The sequence below is a fragment of the Lissotriton vulgaris genome, chromosome 1_2, assembly GCF_964263255.1.
Source record: "Lissotriton vulgaris chromosome 1_2, aLisVul1.2, whole genome shotgun sequence".
Classification (NCBI taxonomy): domain Eukaryota; kingdom Metazoa; phylum Chordata; class Amphibia; order Caudata; family Salamandridae; genus Lissotriton; species Lissotriton vulgaris.
Genome location: NC_141686.1, coordinates 38,298,397 through 38,320,573, shown reverse-complemented (window position 1 = coordinate 38,320,573; position 22,177 = coordinate 38,298,397). Strand labels below are relative to the sequence as shown.

Below are 22,177 nucleotides of genomic sequence, written 5' to 3'. Positions count from 1 at the left end.
GTTTTTAATTTTTTTAAACTCCCATATAGTTAAGTATTGTATTGTAATGAATTTTGTATAACCTGTTTTTTTATGATGGTTTTTATCATCGAAATAATAAAGATTTACTGAACTGATTTGATTGATCAGTATCAGTGATGACTTAATGTACATGTTGAAAGCATGGTTGAGATGATAGAGCCTTTAGGGACCCCCTGCTTTTGTGGAGTACGATTTGGATGAGAAAGATGGGGTATGGATGACATTAGTTCTGTTGCGAATGTAGGATGCGATCCAGTCTAGAGCAGTACCCTCTATGCCGGCTTAGTAGAGTCTTTGTATCAGAGTGTTAAGGTCAACCGTGTCATAGGCAACCAAAAGGTCCAAGAGATGTAGCGCAGCAACCCCGTTGCGGTCAACTGTGTACTTCAGGTCATCCCAGATGGCAAGGAGGGCAGATTCTGAGAATCTTCCCGTTTGGATGTCTGAAATTATGGCATTGTCTTCATTGAATTGTGACATCTGGACGAACGCTGCTCTTCTTATTAGTATAACCAGAAAAAATCAATTTATATTGGGCCTGGAGTTGTCAGGGTTCAGCTGGTTCAAGTTTGTTTTCTTCAGTAATGGGGGTATGTAGGAGTTTTTTTATTTCTTCTGGAAATATACCGCTAGTTAAGGAATCGTTGATGATTCTTCTTACTGGAGTGGCAGCAGAGGTTGTTAGAAGAAATGTATTGAAGGTTTGCGGTGAACACGGGTCAGGGCTGCCGGCGGGCCCGCTTGCTTTGACCAAGTCCATAAATTCATTGTGCGAAATGTGTTGGAAGGAACAGAGAGGCTGGGTTAGAGTATTCTTTGATTGTTTTGGAAAAGGGTCAGTGCTGGTGCTTTGTCTTTGTTTTAAGTACGAGTCGAACATGTCTACTCTGTCCGTGTAATGATTTGCCAGTTTGTCTGTGAAATCTCCTTCTAAGCAATTCAGTTAACGAAGTTCATTGAGTATTTTATAGAATTCTTTATTTGCACATTTAGCATTTTGAATTCTGTCTGAATAGTACCTTTTCTTTGGTTTTTTGAGAGCTGACTTGTATAATCTCTTAATTTTCAGTTTGTGAAGTTTGTCTTGATTGGCGTTTGTTTTGAGCCAGGCACGTTGCAGCGCTCTAATTTGTTGTTTTATGTCTTTTATCTCTGTATTTCTCCAAGGTGCTTGTTTTCTTTTGTTCTGTTGTGTGGTTTTGAGTGGTATCGGGATATTAAAAGCTTCCTCAAGCCACTCATATACTTTTTTAACAGAATTTACTGGTTCCAGATCTGTACTGAATGTTAGTTGTGTTTCTAAGTGTTCCAAATTTAGTTTGTTCCATGGTCAATAGGTGGATGCATGTAAGGTGGTTTTAGGTGAGTCGCTTAGTGTTTTATGTTGGATAGAAAGCATATGGTGGTCTGACCATGTGACCGAAGTTATAGTTTGAAAGGTATCTAGTTCGGTATTTGCAAAAATTAGCATGTGCCCAGTGTTGTGTGAGTTTGTGGACGATCTGATGCAGGCTCAGTGCGTCTAGGCCAGCGATTTTATTGTTTTTGGATGGGGCATATTGGGTTTGTCAAACCAAATGTTGAGGTCACCCAGAACGCATAGGTTGGAGTGTAGTAATATCAGGTTTGAAACCATATCTAGGAGTGTGTCTGGGAATGTTACCGTGCTTGGTCGAGGTCTGTAATGGAGCAGGAAGTTACAGAAAGAAGATGGTGTAGGATTGCATCTGGTGAAAAGGTCCTCACAATCTTTTATGGAAACGTAATCTACTTATGACATGTAATATTTGCCTAAACACAACAGCTAGGCCACATAATTCTTTGCCTATACTATTTTCGGTGATCGTTTGATAGCTTACAGGAATGGCTTTATGCAGGACTGGAACCATATGATCTCCCAACCATGATTTAGTTATGAATAGTATGTCTGGTTTTGCATCAGTGAGCAGGTCATAGATGTGATGTTTGTTTTTAGCGAGCGATCACGCATTTATTAGTAGATTGTTTAGAGGATGTTTGGTGATAGTGTTACTTTGTTTTGTAGAAGAGTGAGCACTATTTTGTGGGCGTGTAGCAGGTGTGTCCTTGAGTGCTGGTATTAGATGTATGAGGATAGCAATAGTGTAGCTATTCTATATAGTGTTCCTCGTCCAGGAGGCTAGGAGGGCATTTTGTGGGATTGTGTGTGTTTGTGGTGGTGACGGTGTTTGAGGGTTGGTGCACTGTGTTTTTGTGGTATAACCTGGTTGTGCAGTTAACATGGAGAAGCGAAGTTTAGGTGTGGCACATTGCTTGCATTGTTAACGTTTGTTTAGGGCGGAAGGTTATGAGTCAGGGGTGGTGGTGAAGCATGTGGGTCATGCAGTAAGGTTCTAAACTGTCCATTGGAGTAGAGGCGGTTGGAAAGAGTTGTTCTTTGTGTGTTAGGTGTGGTGGAAATGAGAAAGCTTGGCCTTTGAGTTTGTTCATTTGTGTAATTTGAAATGTGGGTGTATGTTTGTATTTTGTGACGGGAAGTATTATGAGGTTTTGTGCTTGAGAGATTTTGTTGATAGAATTTAGAACACGCCATTTATGCAACAAAAGGTCGTAAAAAAAGGCATGTGGGAGGAAAAATATGTGCGCCTCTTCAGCACTGGATCCAGGGGGAATTAGGGTAGCTGTATTCCTTATATCATTGTTGTCTATGTTTAAATTCATATTATGATTATAATTATGCTGTGAAATTTACTATATCTCGTATTATTTTGAATGTATGAAAAAGTGTATGTCATCTGATTTGCTTGCAATAAAAATCTTTTTAAAAAAATAACAAAAAAAGAGATTTTGTTGTGCTGGTGTGTGTGTGATAAGTTTTGCTTTTGAGAAGTAGTGAAAAGAGGTGCTGGTGTATTTATTTTATGAGATGGATAGTATTGTTTGTGAGTGGAAGTTGTAAGGTAAAGGAGATGGTGATATGTTTGTGAGTAGATTATATGTTTTGTGTAGGAGGGGAAGAAGTAGAGTTAAGAATGTTTGTCTAGGACTTGTTTGCTGAGTTCAAATTTGCGGTGCCGTGGAGTGTATGTGTTGTGCGCTTGTGTTATTGTGTTAGATAGAAGAGGAGTGTGTTGGTCAGACAAATGATGGAAGGCTGAGCACATAGAAGGTCCGAAGGAAGTAGGACTTAGTAAGATAAAAATAGTAGGTGGAAGGTTCGAGAAAAGAACAAACAAGGAGTTACAAAAAGAAGAGTGAAAAGAACTGTTTTTCCAACTCTGAAGACCCTGGGCATAAGGTCTAATAGAGCTATCAATGCGATCCTGGAGGTTACATTGACACAGGCAAGTGAAAACAGTGTGCGGAGAAGATGATAGATATGTATGCCCCTAAAAATATATGACCATGACATGGGCCAAAAAATATTTGCAGATGGAAGAAAATGTGAAGGCTTTATGGTACTCGTATTCTGAGGGACTGCCTAGTATACCGGCAGTACTGAAATTTGCACTAGAATGGCTAATAAGGAGAGGGCAGAAGAAGCAAACACCAGCTGTGCTTGAATTAGAAACCAACTCAGCTCAACCAATCAGAGAGGTTCCTTAGGCAGAAGGAAAGGCTGGATATGTGCATATACCCTGGAACGCCTGGTACTTATTGTTATTTACGAAAATAATTTTCTAACCTGATGAAAACCCCCAGAAAACAGGTACACTAGGGTAGAGAAAACAATGTTATTTGGGGAGTTATTGTGGAAGGACATGGACACTGTTCTCCACAATCATATCCCATAACATATGGGAACAGGTCAGAGTTAAGATAGATTGGTCAAAAGCGGAACTAGACCGAGCAGAGGGTGATGGAACAGCAGTAGGTACAATGAGTCTGGCCGCCAAAGTATTGAAAGAGTTGGAAGAAAGACTACTTAATACAACACATGACTAACTGGGCTAAGATAATACTGACACAACAGGAAAAGAACACGACTGATCACACCATTAGGAACATTCAAGACACATATGGTGGTATGGACCTGAACCATTCAGGGGGCAGATTAGAGGTACTGAATGCTTTTCTGAAGGGATTACGTCCAGCTATCCGCACACAAGACAGTAGCTACATGTTAGGCCAGTGAACCTTTGCGGAACTAGCAGTAGCTAAGTATTGCACAGACTATCGGGCAAATAAAGTAGAGGAGAAGGACCAACACAAAGGATAGTAAGGGCCCGATGTATTATTTGGCTGAGGGACTGTTGTTTCCCCAGGAAGACAAAACAGTTTACTCCATCACTGTGGTGGTGGGCCTACCTGACAAATTTATAAATGTACGCCAAGCATACCGTCATGGCTGTTTCTGCCAGTGCGTTTGCCTGTTTGGCCCTGCACCAACATGTTGCAGGCCAGCACCAAACAGTTCATTTTCGAAAATTTCCAAAAGAAAATACCCAAACTGAACTTTCTTTTTGAAAGTAAACACTTTTGCCCCCCTCAATGTGGGAGTCCTCTCTCATGGAGACGGCTCAATATTCCTATTTTACTGTCCTTGGTTAACCCTGTAGTGACTGACATAAAAAAAAAGCTTGGCTATATATCCGCCCACTGCCCATCCTAATTGGGTGGGCAGACATATAGCCATTTCTCTGATGGCCCTTACTCCGTTGGGCCGTCACAAAGGTTTGGCTATGGTGGTGACATATTAGATGCGGACAGACCTCTATCTTGGCAGTATCGATACTCCATTGCAACTGAGTATCTATACCACCTGATATGAATTAGGCACTAAGACTAGATTAACAGTGCACCAGTTACAGAGTCAGAACACTAATTTTGAATGCAGAAGAGAAAGAGGTCTGGGCAAGGAGGGCAATTGATGGGTAGGTACCTGTGGGGGGGTGGGGGGGAGGAACAAAGGGATTGTGCAGTCAACAAGCTGCTTTTGCTGTGGGCAAATGGGACATTGGAAGACTGTATGCCTCCATATGCTCCTCTCCACCTCGCAACCACCCAGGCCCCATCAGGGGTTATCCGAACAATCCGTATCCGTATCCGCATCAGAACATAGGAAGAACAGAACCGAGAATGCAACACACCATGCCACCACAACACACGAATTAGCCACAGAACATGACCACACCTCAGATCAATGTTTTTGATATGTATGCACAAAGACCAGGGCAGCCGAAGGAATATTATGGGTGCCCCAAGTTAGAGGATGTGCTGAATGCATTGGTTTTAGACGTTGATCAGATGGCCTGTTAATACCGGGTACTGTAAAGACTCAAGATGTAATGTGTTTAGTTAACACCAGCACCATAAGTTCCTCCATCTCGAGTAAAGAGTAAATTAATTAGCTCCTGTGAAGAATCGATAATTTAAAGTGAACCATTGTTTTGCATTAATTTCTGTGTAAAATCTGGTTAGAAATAATATGTGGTATCTTACCAGGTGCAGCTCTATGCTCTACAAATAGTTCAAATAAACCTTCTGAAATTCAGCAAGAAATGAATGATGAATGAATTGAAAATGTAATGTGTAAGTGTAAAGTCAGCTGCTGGTATTTGATCAATTCTGAGAAACGGCTCTTTAACCTTTGCACGTGTACAAAAGCCAGGTCAGCGAGTTGATTCTTAGAAACAGCTCTCTAATCAGCATTTGAACTGAAGTCCAATTGTTCATATGACACAGAAAGAACAAACATCTGCTGGCTAAATCAGCAGTGTTTGTTTGACAACCGGTAGGAGATAGGAGCTTAGAAGATTGGCAAAAGTTAGATCATGTGCGTCACTGCGATAGCATATAAAACAAATGTACATGCGGACATACTTAACAAAAGCTCACGCAACGGTGCTGATGTTAATGATTAAACTGCCTGAAGGCTTCAGAATTGTATATAAAGGTTGATTCTTTACTTTATAATCAGATCGCTCTGCAGTCTTCACTGCGAGCTGTCTCAACTGCAGTTCTTTGGCAAATAAAAGCTTGCCACTTTTAAGCTCTTGTGTGTGTTCGTCCTTAGCTTATATTTACAGATATTTTGCTTTCACACGTTGAAGGTAACTAATGTACCTAGATTCATGATACTGAAGCCGTCTCTGCCAGGGTATGATCGGGAATTTTCGTCCGTCAGTATAACGAAATTTGAGTTTTAGGGTTTTTGGATTTGCCCTGAAAAATGCCAATGAAGCAATGCTTACCGTTCCTATTGTGTGAACTGATTCCACTAAAAGAATACAGTTTAAGGCGTATCAAAGGCACAATGAAATGCTCTTGTCGACTCTGTTGAGCGTAGCCTCAGTCTTTATTGTATACAATCTGTATTTGGACCCATCTATTAGTTTTTAGAAGTTACTGGATGGTTTTCCTGCATTTCAATTTGAGAACAGGTAAAGATGCAGTTGCGGCTGCCAATTAGGGAAATTTCTGCAATCATGAGCCCGCTATTTGAAATCTATGCGACAGGCAGTTAAACAACTGAATGATAAATGCCTGTTATCAGAAAAAGGGGGCAGAGACTATCAAGGCTCGGGCTGCTCGTGCATGTTGAGAGTATTCATTAATTCATTAATTTATCAATTAATAAAAAGACCATTATTCAGTTATTGGTTCTAGTGACAGCAGAAACTTCCTTCTGCAGTATCTCTCATCCTCTACAGTTTTGCGGTGTGGCGCCAAGTGTGACCAATGTGACCAGTAGACAAACTGGCCTAAAGTGAGCTCAATTGTGAGTTTTGGTGATGTGCATCCATACCCCAGCGCGGCAGCTCTTAGCAGCTGCTGCAGAGTGTGAGCCCAGGACCCCGCGGAAGCGGCCCAGATAGGTTTCGGTGCTGCCTGCGGGTGTGTCAGGTGAGCTCCTGCTTAAGTGGCATCTAGCCCTCCTCTAGTTCCTGAAGCCTCTCGGCTGTTCCTCACACGGATCATCTGCTACTACCCCATACTCCCACCCTCCTGTTAAGCCCCGGGATTACACCGAGATTACACTTGATTTCCAGCCGGATTCTAACTTTTAGCCTCAGGCTTCCATGCTAACAGGCTTATAGGTTTATAGGCCTACTGTCCTGGGGGCCATTTTTGTAACCATAATAGCCTCGAAAAAGAGTCTCACTATTATCTGAGATACTCTGAGCAACCATCCCATAAGGAGGACGTCAATCATTAAAAAGTTCCGAAAGGCTATTTTTGGAGCGTGTTCTTGAGAAATCACGTTTTTTGTGGAATTTTTTTGCTAATATAGTAAGACAAAATCCACAATCCATTTTCAAGGCCGTTGGCCAGATTCCAGCAAGATTCTACTAATTATACCAATTACCATGGATGCGATCCGGAAAGGTGCGGTGTAAGGCAAAACCCCTATGAAAAGGAAGTCTTTCTCAAAAGGAAACCACAAATCCTATCGTGCAGGTCTACTGACAATGTTAATGATTCCCCCGTGCCGAGGAATAGAAGTGTATCCTATGACTCTGACCCAGTCTTGGACATGGACCTGAGCAGGGAGCCTCCTCCAGAAGGTAGTCCAGATGGTACCCCAAAGGCTCACCCACTCTAGACCGCACTGTGGGCTTGAGGCCAGGACAGACTGGTGACAAAGGCAGTGTCAAAGGAGAAAGAAAATTGACGGTTCAGCAAAACCTGTCAAAAATAACAGATTAGTGTCGCATTTGCTTGCTGGCCGTAAGTAAACAGTTAAATAAGATAAGAACGATAAATGTCATTCAGAAGTGACGGATACTATTTGCCATGTACAGACCTTCTCACCTTCCATTTTAGGAACTCCCTCAAATGGGCATCCACCAAGTGAGTCACCTGGGTATATCCCAGAAGATGCAGTATGTACAGATTTAGTCTCGGAAGGTGCAGTTGTGGCACACGGAAAATTACAGCAACCAAAGTAGAGAAGGTCATTAAAAAGTCCCGGACCGACAGTGCCCCCGGCCCAAATGAGCTACCACTGGCAATATTTAAACATCTTTCTTCACAATGGGCGGTCTTTCTAGCGTTCCTGTTTAATTTCATTTTGGAAAACGTTACTCCCAACAGCTGAAGGTGCTCTATGCTTCATCCCATTTTTAAAAAAGGTTTGGAATATCCACCTAGCAATTATAGGTTAATAGCATTGATGGATGTTGAGTTAAAATATTTTTCAACATTGCTACTCCATGATCTGGAATCCTGGTTGCACGACAATGGAAGAATCCCTCTGAATCAAACTGGCTTCCAAAGGGTCCAGGGTACTTTAACCAATCTTATGGCCCTGAGCCCAATCTGGAACAGAGCAAAAGCAACTAGGACACCTCTTTTTCTGTGCTTTGTAGACTTCAAAGCAGCTTTTGACGGTGTCCCCCGGGACCAATTGTGGGCCAAGCTTCAGCAATGGGGTATCACACTGAACACCCTACAAGCAATTAGAGTGGTGTATTTGGACACCTGAGTCCACATTAAAATTGGAGATGGCTCGTGTGTATCAAGGAAGGTGCAAACCACTCTAGGCGTAAAACAGGGTTGTGTCCTAGCCCTCTTTCTCTTTAATTTATTTTTGGCGGACCTCTCCACTGAGCTAGACTAACAGAAGGCTCAGGCTCCGACTGTTGGAGGACAACAAATATCACAAATCCTCTACGCTGACGATCTGTTGCTGTTCAGCAATACTCGAATAGGACTTCAACTGTTGCTTAACACTCTTGGAGCATACACCAAAAATAATAAAATAATGGCCTGGAATTCTTTTTTTTCGAAGAAACAAGCGTGATGGTGTGCAATCGTCCTTCTAAGATTAATCAAATATGGTGCATCAAAGGAAACAAAATTGACTAGGTCAAACTCTATTTATACCTAGGAGTGAAAATCGATGTAAATGCTCCTTTGTTTCCCAGAAGATGGCGATATGGTCGAAAGCACAGGCCCTCAATTGTGGCTTTCCGTCACTGGCTAGATCTATCCAAGACCACAATCAAAAGCCCATGGGTTCAGTTATGCTAGCAAACTGTTGCCAACTCTTGCTTACGGAACGGGGATTATGCTGGGCGAGGGTGCTCGTCTGTTAGAACAACTAATGATAAGAGCGTATAAGCAAATCTTTTTTTTTTTTAAATTTTTTTATTTTTGGTGCAAAACATAGATAGCAATTACATCATCATCAGTCACATAATCATACACATTTGCAGGGTGTTTTAAGTCGCATAGTATACATAATGTGATAAAAGGCGAACATCCCTCTTTGGTCCTGGTGAGCATCCGGCCTTCTTGGTGACATGATGAAAAGGAATATACATGTGTCGTTAAAATACAGTTTGCAATTTTGTTTTTTGTTGTCTACTATTTGTCCGAGTTTTGCCTTTTTTAAGAAACCTTAAACAATAAAAAGAGCACACTTAGTTCGGCACGTATTTGAAGTAGTGTCATCCGCAACTCGCAGCACAGTCCATCTGTAAAGGAAGCAATCAGTTGTATCGAGGCCCCCTGTCCTTAACACCCCCTCCATACCAACTTCTCAAATTAGGTCCCGCCCGTATCCGTATATCACACCCAACATTCATTCACACGCCCAATCAAGGTTCTTCGTCACTCTCAGATCCCTCGAGGTCATCCTCCTCTAGCGGTTCACATATATCCCCCCTATAGGAGTTCCAGTGTTTCCACACCCCATTCCATTTACGTGGATTATCTCTCAGTTTGTACACCGTCCTTTCAGTCAACATAAGCATGTCCATGCTGCGGATCCATTGGGCTAGTGTGGGGAGATCAGCCGACCCCCACTTCTGGGCTATGTCCCGCTTCGCTGTCACCATCCCCACTGTAACCCAGGTTCTTGCATAAAAGGTGAGGTCGGTCGGCTCCCAGATGTTCATCAGGCATAAACGTGGGTCTAGAGTGAGGGAGGTGTGAAGTGCCTGGGCCATTGTGCGTACTACCCGTTGCCAGTAGCTTACAATCAGTGGACATTCCCACACCGTGTGTATGAAAGATCCTTCTGCTCCGCAGCCTCTAAGGCAGTATGGATGAACAGCCCTGTGCAGTTTGTGAAGCATCGTGCGAGTGTAGTAAATCCTGTGTAGGATTTTTAGCTGCACTAGGCGAAATTTGGAAGATATGCCTGCTTCACGTGGGGACGCCATGGCTGCGTTCCAATCGGTTTCGTCTAGATCACCCACCTCCAGCATCCATTTGTCCTTCAGTTTCCCCAGTGGATCAGGCATATTGTTAACCAATTTGCGGTATGTTAGTGATGTCGCCCCTTCCTGCAAGTAGTCAGTAAGTAGACGGTCCTCCAGAGGGGAGGATTCGGGTGGGGATGTGTCGGGCGGGATCGCCGCTTGTAGCGCGTGTCTGACCTGAATGTATCTGTATAGCTCTGTGTCCCCCAACTCATATTGTTCTTGCAGAGTTGTAAAGGAGATTACTCCATCCCTCGTCCACATGTCCCCCACCGTGGAGATGCCGATGTTGTCCCACTGTGTGAAGCCCTTGGAGCGCCGCAAGTGGCCCAACGCCTTCGCGTCCCACAGAGGTGTTAGTTTCGTGACGATTCCATCCCATTTCAACTTTGCCTGTGCCTTGTACCATAATCGAACTGTGTGTTTCGTAGGCCCAGTGAGTTTTGCCGCCACTCCACGGTGGTACAGTGGGGCCAGTAAACTGTTAGTACCCAGTTGTGCCCTGTCTGCCTTGAACGCTGGGTCATCTTGTGGGGCATGTATCCATTGATTAAGGATTTTGAGCTGAGCCGCCCAGTAGTACAGCTGTATGTTGGGGAGCGCAATGCCCCCGTCGTACCACCCCCTGTTTAATTTGGCGTGGGAGATTCGGGCTGGTTGATTGCCCCATAACAGGCCTGAGATCTGTGCCGTTATTTTCTGGAGGAAGCTATCCGGCACCAAGTATGGAGCGTTTTCCAGTACATACAAGAAGCGTGGCAGAGCCATCATTTTAAAAAGCGCTGCCCGTCCTAGTAGCGTTAGGGGGAGTTCCTTCCAGTGGCGTACATCCCCACGGAGTCGGACCAAGGGGGGCTGTAGGTTCAGTCGTGCGAACTCCGCCTCGTCCCGGGTGATATGAATCCCCAGATATTTGAAGGACGTACGTGCTAACTCTAATGGACAGGAGTCCGGGAGTGGCGGAAGTGGTCCCCGCAGTTAAAAAATGATGGACTTGGCCCAGTTAATGGTGTAACCCGAGATTCGCCCATGTGCCGTACAGAGAGACAGGAGGTTAGGGAGGCTCTCTCCCAGGTCCGTAAGATAAATCAGCATATCGTCCGCGTATAGGGATACTCTGTCCTCCCATAACGGGGTCCATTGTATTCCTTTTAGGAGTTGGGTGGTGCGTATCGTAACCGCCAGTGGTTCCAAAACTAAAGCGAAGAGAAGGGGTGAGAGCGGGCATCCCTGCCGCGTACCTCGGCCTAAGGAAATGGTTCTTGAAATGTGGCCATTGGCCGTCACTTTGGCTACGGGGTCTCTGTACAGCATGCGTATCCATGAAATGAACACCGGCCCAAAACCCATACGCGCGAGCACTGCAAAAAGATAGTTCCATTCCACCATGTCGAACGCCATCTTGGCGTCCAAGGAAAGGATAGCAGCCGGTTCCTGCAGTAGCGGAACTCGTGCCACCACTCCATGCACCCTGCGGAGATTTAAAGCAGTGCTGCGATGTGGCATGTAGCCGGATTGGTCCGGGTGGATCAAGTGGGATAAACACGGTAGGAGCCTGCTCGCCAACACCTTGGCAATCATTTTGGCCTCCGGGTTCAAAAGGGAAATTGGTCTATAGGACGAGCATTCGCTGGGGGGCTTACCAGGTTTCGGTATTGCTACGATAGTTGCCATCCGTTGGTCCGGCGGCAGCGTACCCTTCACTCTAGATTCCTCATACATATTAAGTAGGGGTGTGCTCAGGGATTCCGTCATGATTTTCAGCCATTCAATGGGGATCCCGTTGGGGCCCATAGCTTTACCTGGATGGAGGGCTCCGATAGCCAGCTGAATCTCCTCCACCGTAAGGGGTGCATCTATATCCTTCGACACCTCTGCTGTCAGCTCCGGTATGGGAACGTGTGCAAGAGCAGTCTGGACCTCACCTTCTCCCACCACCGTCACTGGGTTATATACTTCGGTAAAATAATCGGCGAGGACTTCCACTATCTCGTCGGGGCGGGTGTGATTGTGGCCACGTGAGTCTGTGAGTTGTAAGATATTCTTCCCTCCCCCTTGTCTCTTGTCCAACCATGCCAACAATTTACTGGCCTTGTCCCCAATGTCATATACCCTATGTTGCGTTGCCGCAATGTCCGACACCGTGATCCTACGCATGTGATCAGTAAGGCGGCGCTGATGGACTTGGAGATCATGGAGAGTATCATCCGAGGGATTAGCCATATGGGCTGTGTTGGCCCTCTCGAGGCCTAGTTCTATGTCCAGGGCCTCTTGTATGTGCGCCTTTTTATGATTCGCGATCACGGCTATGGCCTGACCCCTGAACACTGTCTTGTACGCTTCCCATAACGTAGAGGGGGAGTCCACCGAGGACCGGTTTTCCTCGAAGTAGAGCCGCGTTGCCCTCTTCAGGTCTTTATTGATCTGAGGCACTTTAAGATAGCCAGGGAAGATCGGAAATAACCTGTGTCGTTTCGTGGTCGTGGTAGTAAGTGTCAAAGTGAGTGGTGAATGATCTGAGACCCCCCGTGGCTGTATACTCGTCTCTGCTATAGTAAGGTGACCATTGATAAAAGCGAAAAAATAATCTATTCTAGAAAGGCTGTTGTGTGTGGCCGAGTAATACGTGTACTGCTGCTGGTTAGGGTGTAGAGTACACCATATGTCCACCAACCCCTGTGCATTCAGAAATGTCTGGAGCCTGTTGGGCCCTTCTATGTGTGTGCGCGTGGGGGGAAACGGTCTACAGTGGTCTTGAGTGCCATGTTAAAATCCCCACCTATGAGCAGGTCTCCATCAGGGAGAGTCAGCAGGAATTTGCCCAGATCCGGCAAGGCCTCGGAGTGTAGGGCTGGTGGTATGTAAACAGAAACTATGTTTAACAGTCTCCCCTCCCACTGGCCATGAACTGCCGCAAATCTGCCATGGGCATCAGTTGCAGTAGATTTGACAATAAATTTGGTTGATTTCTTCTGCAGGATGCCCGTGCCACGGGACCCCGAAGTGAACTCAGCATGCACTATCATGTGATAGCCTCTCCTATCTAGGGCCTTCGTGGCCGCTCCTGTCAAATGTGTCTCCTGTAGGAGAATGAGAGCCGGTCCCCGTCTCCTTATCCCCTGTAGCACCAGCCCTCGCTTAATCTTATCCCCTAGACCCCTGACATTCCAGGACATGATAAGCAGTGGGTGCGTTGTGGTTTGACTATCCGTTGCAGCCATATATAAACCAGTGATTCACCATGAAGCCCCCTCGCCGCAGGCGATGTGGCACATAGTGGCAGGCGTAGGGCAAGTGTGGTTGTGTCTCACAGTCCGACCCCCCTATGCCCCGAGTTAACCAGATGTTCTCAGTTACGTAAGACATGCCTAGAAACATACTTGTGCTTAGAACATGAACCTGTAGGACCAAAAAGTCCCATAGTGCAAACTTACCCAACTCCCCCACCCCCTCCCTGCCCCCCTGCTGCACGGACTCAAAACTGCCCGCCCCCCCAACTGAGCAGAGTGCATACCCCATCCCCCAAACAGTGTACTTGCGCGTTGGGGTGAGGGACTCTCCGCAGCCGGCAGTCTCTCATTCACACCCTCGGAGGCCCTTCACCCAGTGTCCAATGGCGGGAAGCGCTTTGCAGCATTAAAGTCTCATCACAAAAGTAGATATGAATGTTGTCCATATGGTCATTGTTCCTCGAACTCTTCCCTGCCGCCTTCTGCTCCCAAAGAATCACTGTTGTCCGGTCCCCCTCCCGAAGCCTGGGAGTCCCGGCGTTGGCCTCCAGTCCGATCTTTCTTGGAGCGATGTGTCCGTCTGTGGTTCTGACCCGGTCTCCACCCCTCGAGCCACTCCTGTACGTTTTCCGGGTTGTCAAAGAACCAGGTTTTGTTCTCCGCCACCACCCGTAATCTCGCAGGGAATAGAATTGAATATGGCAGTTCTCTGGACCTCAGTTCTTTTTTCACTTCAAAAAATGTTCGCCGCCGACGGGCGACTTCCGCTGTGTAGTCGGGGAAAATGGCAACGGTGGCGTTCTGGATCTTGAGAGGAGGGGAGGATCTGGCTGCCTGCAAGATTGCGTCCCGGTCTCGGAAGTTAAACAAGCGTACCACTATGGGCCGCGGGGCAGCCCCCGGTTTCGGTTGGCCACCCGGGACTCGATGGGCCCTTTCCACCGAAAAGAAGTTGGACAGTCTCTTTGGCTTTAGTTCATTCGTTATCAGGCTCTCTACGAAGAGATCCATAGCTTTCACGCCTTCTGATTCCGGCACCCCTATGATGCGGATGTTGTTGCGCCTAGAACGCCCCTCTTGCTCGTCCAGCTTCTCCCGGAGCATTCTATTGTCCTGCGCCATCTTTCCCATTTCACGTTGAAGTTCTGAAACGTCCTCTACCAGAGATTTCGTGACCACCTCCATGTTCTTCACCTTCTCCGACATTTTGTGGAGGTCCGCTCTAAGTAGGGTGACATCTGTGGAGATTCCGCCAACGGTCGTTTGCAGTTGGGCCAGTGCGAGCATGACATCGTCTAGTGTGGCCTTTTTTCCCCCTGGGGAGTCGGCCGGCTTGCCACCCTGCTCCCTCCCTACCGGGGACACGGTGGGTTTGTCGGAGGTGAATCGGTCTATATGGGTCTGTGTGACGCCGCCCTTTGGGCCTTTCCCCGCCATGCCGCCGAGTGTCGTGCTCCTCGTGCCCCTACGCTCCAGGATGTGAGGATCGGTGTGGACCCCCTGTCCAGTCCGGTTCAGCAAAGATTATCAGCGACTTTCTCCAGGGGGCGAGATGCGTCGATTTGTCGCCAAGTGCGTAGCGACTGTTCCGATCAAAAAAGATGGTGGGCGCCCACTTCGTGTTCGTCACCCGGACACTCGGTGCTGCTGGTGACGACCTCAGACACGGTCTGGACTCCGGAGACTACTCCGTCAATCACCACTCCCTCGATCCACACGGACCGCCGCCTCCGACTCTCCAAGATGTACTCGGTCTAGCGACTCCTCCGCCACACGGGCACTTCCGGTCTAAGTTCTCCGATCAGAAAGCACTTCCTGCTGGGTTAACAGCCAGGGGAAGTCCCGGCTCAGGAGGATTGAGCAGGCCGGCTCGAGGCTTCGACGTATCTCTGGCAGCGTACGCCGGATCTTGTCGCTGCTTGTCGCTGCTTACTCCGCCCGGTCCTGGGATCTGGTACCTGCCTGTGGGGCTTGCAAATGTGACGGATTTTGTATCGGATCAACGAAGAGGCCGCTTCAGCCGCGGAGCTCGTCCCTTATGCTGCCGCCATGATCGGCTGCTAGCCACGCCCCTATAAGCAAATCTTTAAGCTCCCCAAGTCTGCCTCTCCTGTGCAAATCTGGCTTGAATTCCTGCTTACAAAACAGACGCTTGCTAGACATGCAACATTTGTAAAGCTTTGTCATAACTTGTGAGCAGCAGCGGAAAACACCCTGGCTAATCTAGTCTGGACTGAAATTAATTTGCAACGGGGAAATGGTGCTCACAAGAAATACTTAGAAAACAGTATTAGGACGCTTGAACCAGGTGATCTTTGGTCCTCTAATATCTCTGGACATACCTTAAGAATCTAGTACATAAATCAATTAAACTTCAAAGTTGCGTTGGAGACAAAAAAATCCTATCTAGACGCCTCCATTGGTGGCTGGTGTTGAAATCGTAGTCCACCCTAAGAGAATCAGCCCTCTTAGCTGCTCCCATTCCACCGGAAGATTAAATAGCCATTTCTAGCCTAAAGATTCTGAGAAATATCCATGCTTGACCTTATGCCAAAATGTAGGATGTCCGGGCTAGGCAAAGATCTGTCCTGTTTATGCCACCAGGGGAATGAAACACTGCTTCATATTGTTTGTGTTTGTCCTGTTTTGATGGCTTAACGATGATTTCTTTTAAGGCGGGAGTTCCTTGAACGGTGAATTAGGTCACGCAGGCCTGCTCTGATGGAGTCTATGGACCCAAACAACATCATGCTGAACATTAGACTGACTCAGTTATTGAACATATTTTAAGAAAATGATCAGCTAACAGGTTATGCAATGTAGATTTTGGAGGGGGTCCTTGAATGTAACTTTAAACGCTATAACTCATAAAATGTTAACTTATCATGTACAGATAACTGTTAAGGACGGGCTGCTAGGGATTGCACTAATCAGCTACTCCCTATCCCGTTCGGTTCAGATAATTACTTTGTCTATTTTTGTACCGTTTAATGAGGGGAAGTCTTGCACAAATGCACTTTAACTGCATAGACTGATACTCCATACGACCCTGTATTTATATCTGCCTAGGCCCTGCTTATATGCACTTTGATTTCATAGTTCAATTTATTTACTGGACTTAGCTATCTACATGGCAAGCTTGTGTTTTTAGATATTGGGGTAAAGATTCGCCCCTGTTTAGTTACTTTTATCCAATGTAGCTCAGGGCCTGGTATTACAATACCTAGGATGGAAAGTTGAAGAAAGCAAAGGTCCTGTATGTGAGAATTGGTGGCTGTATTATTTTATGACAAGTTGCCATTTGATCCATTTTTGTATGTATTTTTTAAATTGTGTGATTTTTGTTTAGAGCTTTGACAATAGTTGAATTTCTTTAAAAAAAAGTTATTAGTTCTGCACTTCATATTAGAATGACATAAATGTTTAGATTTTTTTTCCTGAGTTTTAGGCGCAAGTATTGGAGATTTAATTGAAAATCATGCATATTATTGGATTTCATGGAGTATTGCCTAATGTTTTGAAATGAGGGATAGTAATCTATCCTAACAGTGAGCAAAAATTAAACCTATCCAACCTACAGAACTGATGGAATTGTGCATCGTGCCTATGCACTCAGTCACTTTTGAAATACATGTGTCTTAAACAATTACTATAGCCTGCGTTACTGAATAAGTTATTAGCTTCTAAAATTATTTTTACATTTATATGTATATATGGAAATTAGATAATTCGCTGCTTTTGAAGTTTTTACTTTTTTTGGTAAGAGTTTTAACTAACTGATACAAATAAAGATTACTTCCTTCCTTGTGTACCTGTGAAGTATCCTCTGATAGAACGAACCTCTAACATTTACCTTGGGTTAGATTACAGAAAATAATTCTTTACTGGTTCCTGACCAGTGTGCTGTGGGGTGTTCCTTGAATGCAGGGAGATGTATTCTATGATAACCGATATGTTCCCAATGTCCTGTGAAGAAAGGTTTTTTGACCAATTACCTATGGACCTAAGAAATTATCTTAACCCTGGCGTTACAGCAAAGGGAAAGAACTCAGTGGGAAGAAAGTTAGAAGTAGACCCTCTACAAATAATACTGTTTTTAAAACAAATTGTTTCCTTTTTGGGTCTTTGCTTTTGTAGAAGAGTCGCCTCTTAGATTTGTCTTGGGTGGACAATCATTCAAAGTTTCACAGAACAAAATATTTTCTTCAGTCATTCCAATAGACATGCACCTTAGGTGAAGTCTTTGAACGTCAGAGTCTATAAGTTTTGTTTTGTTTTTCCCCAGGATCACCACTGGATAAAGGAGTGACTCATTATAGAAGAATAAGGACAAGTAAATAAACAGGTTGTTTTTTACTCTTTACTTTAAAGCATTTAGCATTGCTTTTGGCTATTTTCTCTTTCATCTCTTTGTATGAAAACTCTTGTTTTCGTTCTCCATTTTCCCATTTCCTTGGGATTATTTTAAGCATTTAGCACTAGATCACTTCTGGCTTTAAATCCAAAAAGGGATGAAACTGAAGTCTTTCTTAATTGTTTGTTTCTTCGTGTTTTTCTTTTTTTCTTGTCATTTCTCTGTTTTAATTTTTTTTCTTTTCCTTCCCCAGGACTTCAGACGCCAGGACGAGACGATGGCAATCAGAGACCCTCAGGTAAGTCTTGACAAATACTGAAGGCTACGCCAGATTAAAGAGATTACCACAGTGTAAAATATTCAAAGCAGGGGGAAGAGCAATTAAAACTAGTTTTAAAGGACTTACTACAGGAAACGATATTCAGGCCTTGATAAATCATAAAACGTGTACCAGACCTGCCGGTCTAGTTACCATATTAATTAAACAGGGGGTGGTGATGGACAGAGTTTCTGAATTACTCTCACCCAGTCAAGAGATCAGGGCTTAATCCAACACCGTTTTTTAGCTCACTGCACCATCCCAGCTCAGAACCTGGCTATATGCAAATTAGTCTGTCCCTGGCCCAGTGTATCATGGGAACAGGGCAAACCAAACTACCAAGCCAATTCTTTCACTGGGAAGGAAACAAGCTACCGGGCCGACGATGGCTGAAATGCCAGAAACCGGTCCCCGGTAGCTTGTCTCCTTTCCAGTGAAGAATTGGCTTGGTAGTCTGGTCTGCCCTGTTCCCATGATGCACTGGGCCAGGGACAGACTAATTTGCATGTAGCCAGATTCTGAGCTGGGATGGTGCAGTGAGCTAAATAACGGTGATGGATCAAGCCCTGATCTTTGGACTGGGTAAAAGTGGTCTGCTTAATTCAGACACTCTGTTCATCACCACCCCCTTTTCTGAATAGGTCTAGTTACCATGGATAATATGCTTGACCTAACCGTAATGCGCTTGACCCATGAACTGGTCTTCAAATTGTGGGATTCTAGGCAAATATTATATTTCAGTCACCTTTTTTTTCTTCATTATGCCAGCATCTTCAAATATGTGAGTGCAGCTGGTCTGCAGTACAAAAACCTCCTTTTTATTTTGACTAAACCTCACACCTTTCCTACATCTTACAAATGAGACCATTCTGGAATATAGAATTGCACAAAAGAACATTTTAAATGTTTTATATAATCGGGTTAAAGACATTCTGCTGAGGCCCCTGACAGTGTGTGGTCACAAAATACATCCCGGAGACTGGATATACACTAAGCACTTTTCTCAGAGAAACTGTATACAACAACAGTGGGAAGAGCCGTTTCAAGCCCTCCTGACTACAGTCACTCCTGTTAAGTGCACGGTCATTCAAGGTGAACACATAACAGTCATGTAAAGAAGACGGTTGACCCTCATTACGAGCTGGAGGATGCAGCACTGAATCGAGAACAAACATTTGTTCCACCACTCCACTCAGTGCAGCCACCAGGCCCCGGTATAGACTGTGACCATGAGTTCATTGTTAGACCCGGATAAAGTCTCGACAAATCGAATCCATGTCCTGAATGCCCAAGTGCTAGTACCCTCTGAGGCACTATGTTTCTGAATTTGCCAAAGACAATTGGACAAATAAAACCAATGCCCATCATTGTTATTCAAATGCAAGAGGAGGTTCAGCTGAAAAGAGTTGAACTTGGAGGACCTCTTGGATGTTCATGTGTTGGACAGGAACCCTAATAATGGACAGTATTGGTATCGTGAATGAGTATGGAAGACGCTGACTATGCCCCACCCTTACTCATTGACCCCACAACCACTAACTTGAGAAGAAGTTAGCTGCATACTATTGGCCTTAATATAAGACCAGGCACATTAGTTGGACCGAGGACAGATATGAGGATTGTAGAAAGAATCATTTCATTTAATGCTACTGAAAATAGAGAGGAGTATGAGCAGGATATGTCAAACTGCGACATTGGGACTAAAACTTACTATCAGGACATGTAACTTCCTTTTTGATCAGGACATTTAAAGTCCTTTTTGCTCGCTCTAAGGAAGGTCGATGGGCAAAAAAGAACAGCCTCATCCCGTTGGTAGTTCAAAAGGTGAATAGGAAAGTGCACGTAGCCTTTTTGCCCCACATAGAATCCACTATATATGGTTGGGATAAAACACATGGACAAAGTGTGTTACATTTCCAATTCATCAGCTACAAGAAGAAAACCTGTTTAAGCTACACAACGTTACTGTCCTCACAAACCAAGGCCATAAGCGCATGTTGGTGAAACCCTCCACCTAAGCGCCTGGTAGGAAAGATATGGGGGCCATAAAGGGCCATCAGTGCATTGGTGGCACAAATGCCTACATCTACTTACTTATCAAATGGTCGGGGTTTCTGTTTGGCCAACCTGACAAATCCTTCATGAATCTGTCAAAAACACTTACTCATTCTAGCACAGCATCCGTAAAGAAAAGATACATAAAGACCCTGGTTCTTGCACTAGCATGCCAGCAGCAGAAAAAGGAGCAAGTGAAGCCTTTCCATGCAATAGGTGGTCAAATAATTACATTACGTGACAAGATTTCATTAGAATTGGAGGAATTAGTACATCTGAAGAGACTGGTTCTTTTTTTACTACAGAGGCACAGGCATTCAGATTAATGGCTCTGCAAAACACGTGGGTGTTAGATAACATTGTTGTTAACTAAGGAATGGGAAGAGTGTCCCTGATGAGAATTCCCATTTGATGGACTTTAAAAGCCTCATATGAGATCTCTGAGATGAGAGAATTACTGCTAATAGCAACACAACACCTAGGTGATGGGACTTGTGGGTTTGGATAGAAGACCATGTAGGATGCTTTGCATGGAGTTTCGGAAAATAAATATGGATAGTAGTGGGAGTATGAATTGCTTTATATGTCTTATGGAAATGCATTATTTGTTGTATGAGAGGGCGGTTTAATTGCTATACAGCAGTATGACTGCAGAGCTTCACTGCTACCATAACGATACCCTAAAAGGAAATACAAGTGTGATGTCTATATAGTTTTAAAATGCTGAATACATTTAAGGGGGGATTAAGAGACTGGAAAATGTTGTACGTGAATGAACTGCTCTTGACCTGTAAATCGTTGACAGTTGGGGCACTAGTTGAACTAGTGGGAGCTGAAAGTCTAGACTTCCACATGAGGGTGTCTCCACATCAATCACTGGCTGGCATTTTAATATATAGACCTTGGGGCCCGCCGGCAGGTTTCTAGCGTCCATTGGTGATGCTGTCTCACGCTTTGTCATGAAATACAAACATTGCTTGGTGTTAGGTGATTTTAATATGCATATGGGAAAATCGGATAATCAAGACTACAAGAGTCCTTGGAGATGTTAGAGTTGGCCCCTTATGTGCATTATCCCACTCACGAAAAGGGTCACACTCTAGATCAGATCTTCTCCACCGCTAAAATAGAAACTAGCCAACCCCTTCTCCTTGTGTGGTCTGACCACTTCCTTCTGGATTTTATAATTGAGAAGGAATCAAATTACCCCAAAGCCTCCGGGAAGTCCCAGAGTAGTAATTTCAGACCTTTCCATCTCATTAGACCCGACGCATTGAGCACTGCCATCAATAAACATCCTATTTCCTTTAGCGAGGATTTGGAGTCTGATGCTGCAGAATTGGACAATTGGCTCCAGCTTCGTGCAGGGGAGTTTGCACCCCCTGCTTTGCGCCGTGCGAAGACTGTCCAGCCCTCAGCCCCTTGGTTCATGACAGCCCTCAAGAAAAGTAAGAGTATTTGTAAACACTCAGAAAGGAGCTGGTGGAAGCATTTAGATCCTAATGATAAAATTATTTATAAACAGGCGCTGAAGGTACACTACAAGCAAGTTCATGAGTAGAAAAAACGTTTTTTCTCCTCATAAATTGAACTTAGGTGAATTTTCTTCTCCTGCAGCGGCGGTCAAGCCATTTAACCCCTCTGAGGTGTGGACATGTTGTATGGCCTCCTACTTTCATGATAAGATTAAAAACATTCATTTTACTTTCCCTATAACACCTTCTGCGCACGGAGACATCTGTGAGTACGACTCCTCGCAAATTCCAGTAAGAGAACCACCTTTTACAGAGCCCAATGATTTGCCCCCCACGTGCACAACTTTGGTGTTGCCTGGGTTGCTGGTAATAGTATTCAAGAGTATTTTTAACTCTCCAAAAATAAATAGTCGTACATAGTGTAAAAATGTACTCTGTACTGGGCGCCTTTTTTTAGACCTCTTTCGATTTCATTTTATATGTTAGCATGCTTCTGCTTTGTAGAAACTCATGTAAGCGGCAGAAGTGCTGAATCAAGTTGCTGTGGAAAAAATTAAATAGTTACTTCAGAATCGGTAGTCCAACCAACACAT

At 44.6% G+C, this 22,177-nt stretch overlaps 1 protein-coding gene across 1 annotated transcript in view; it reads left to right on the top strand.

Moving 5' to 3' along the window:
* The first annotated feature begins 5,918 nt into the window (after positions 1-5,918).
* Positions 5,919-22,177, top strand: part of RESF1 (retroelement silencing factor 1) — a 376,576-nt gene continuing 360,317 nt past the window's right edge. The window contains exons 1-3 of the mRNA XM_086952784.1: positions 5,919-6,053; positions 17,667-17,714; positions 17,989-18,033. The gene's annotated coding sequence lies outside the window, so the exon portion shown is untranslated. The remainder of the gene's footprint in view (positions 6,054-17,666; positions 17,715-17,988; positions 18,034-22,177) is intronic.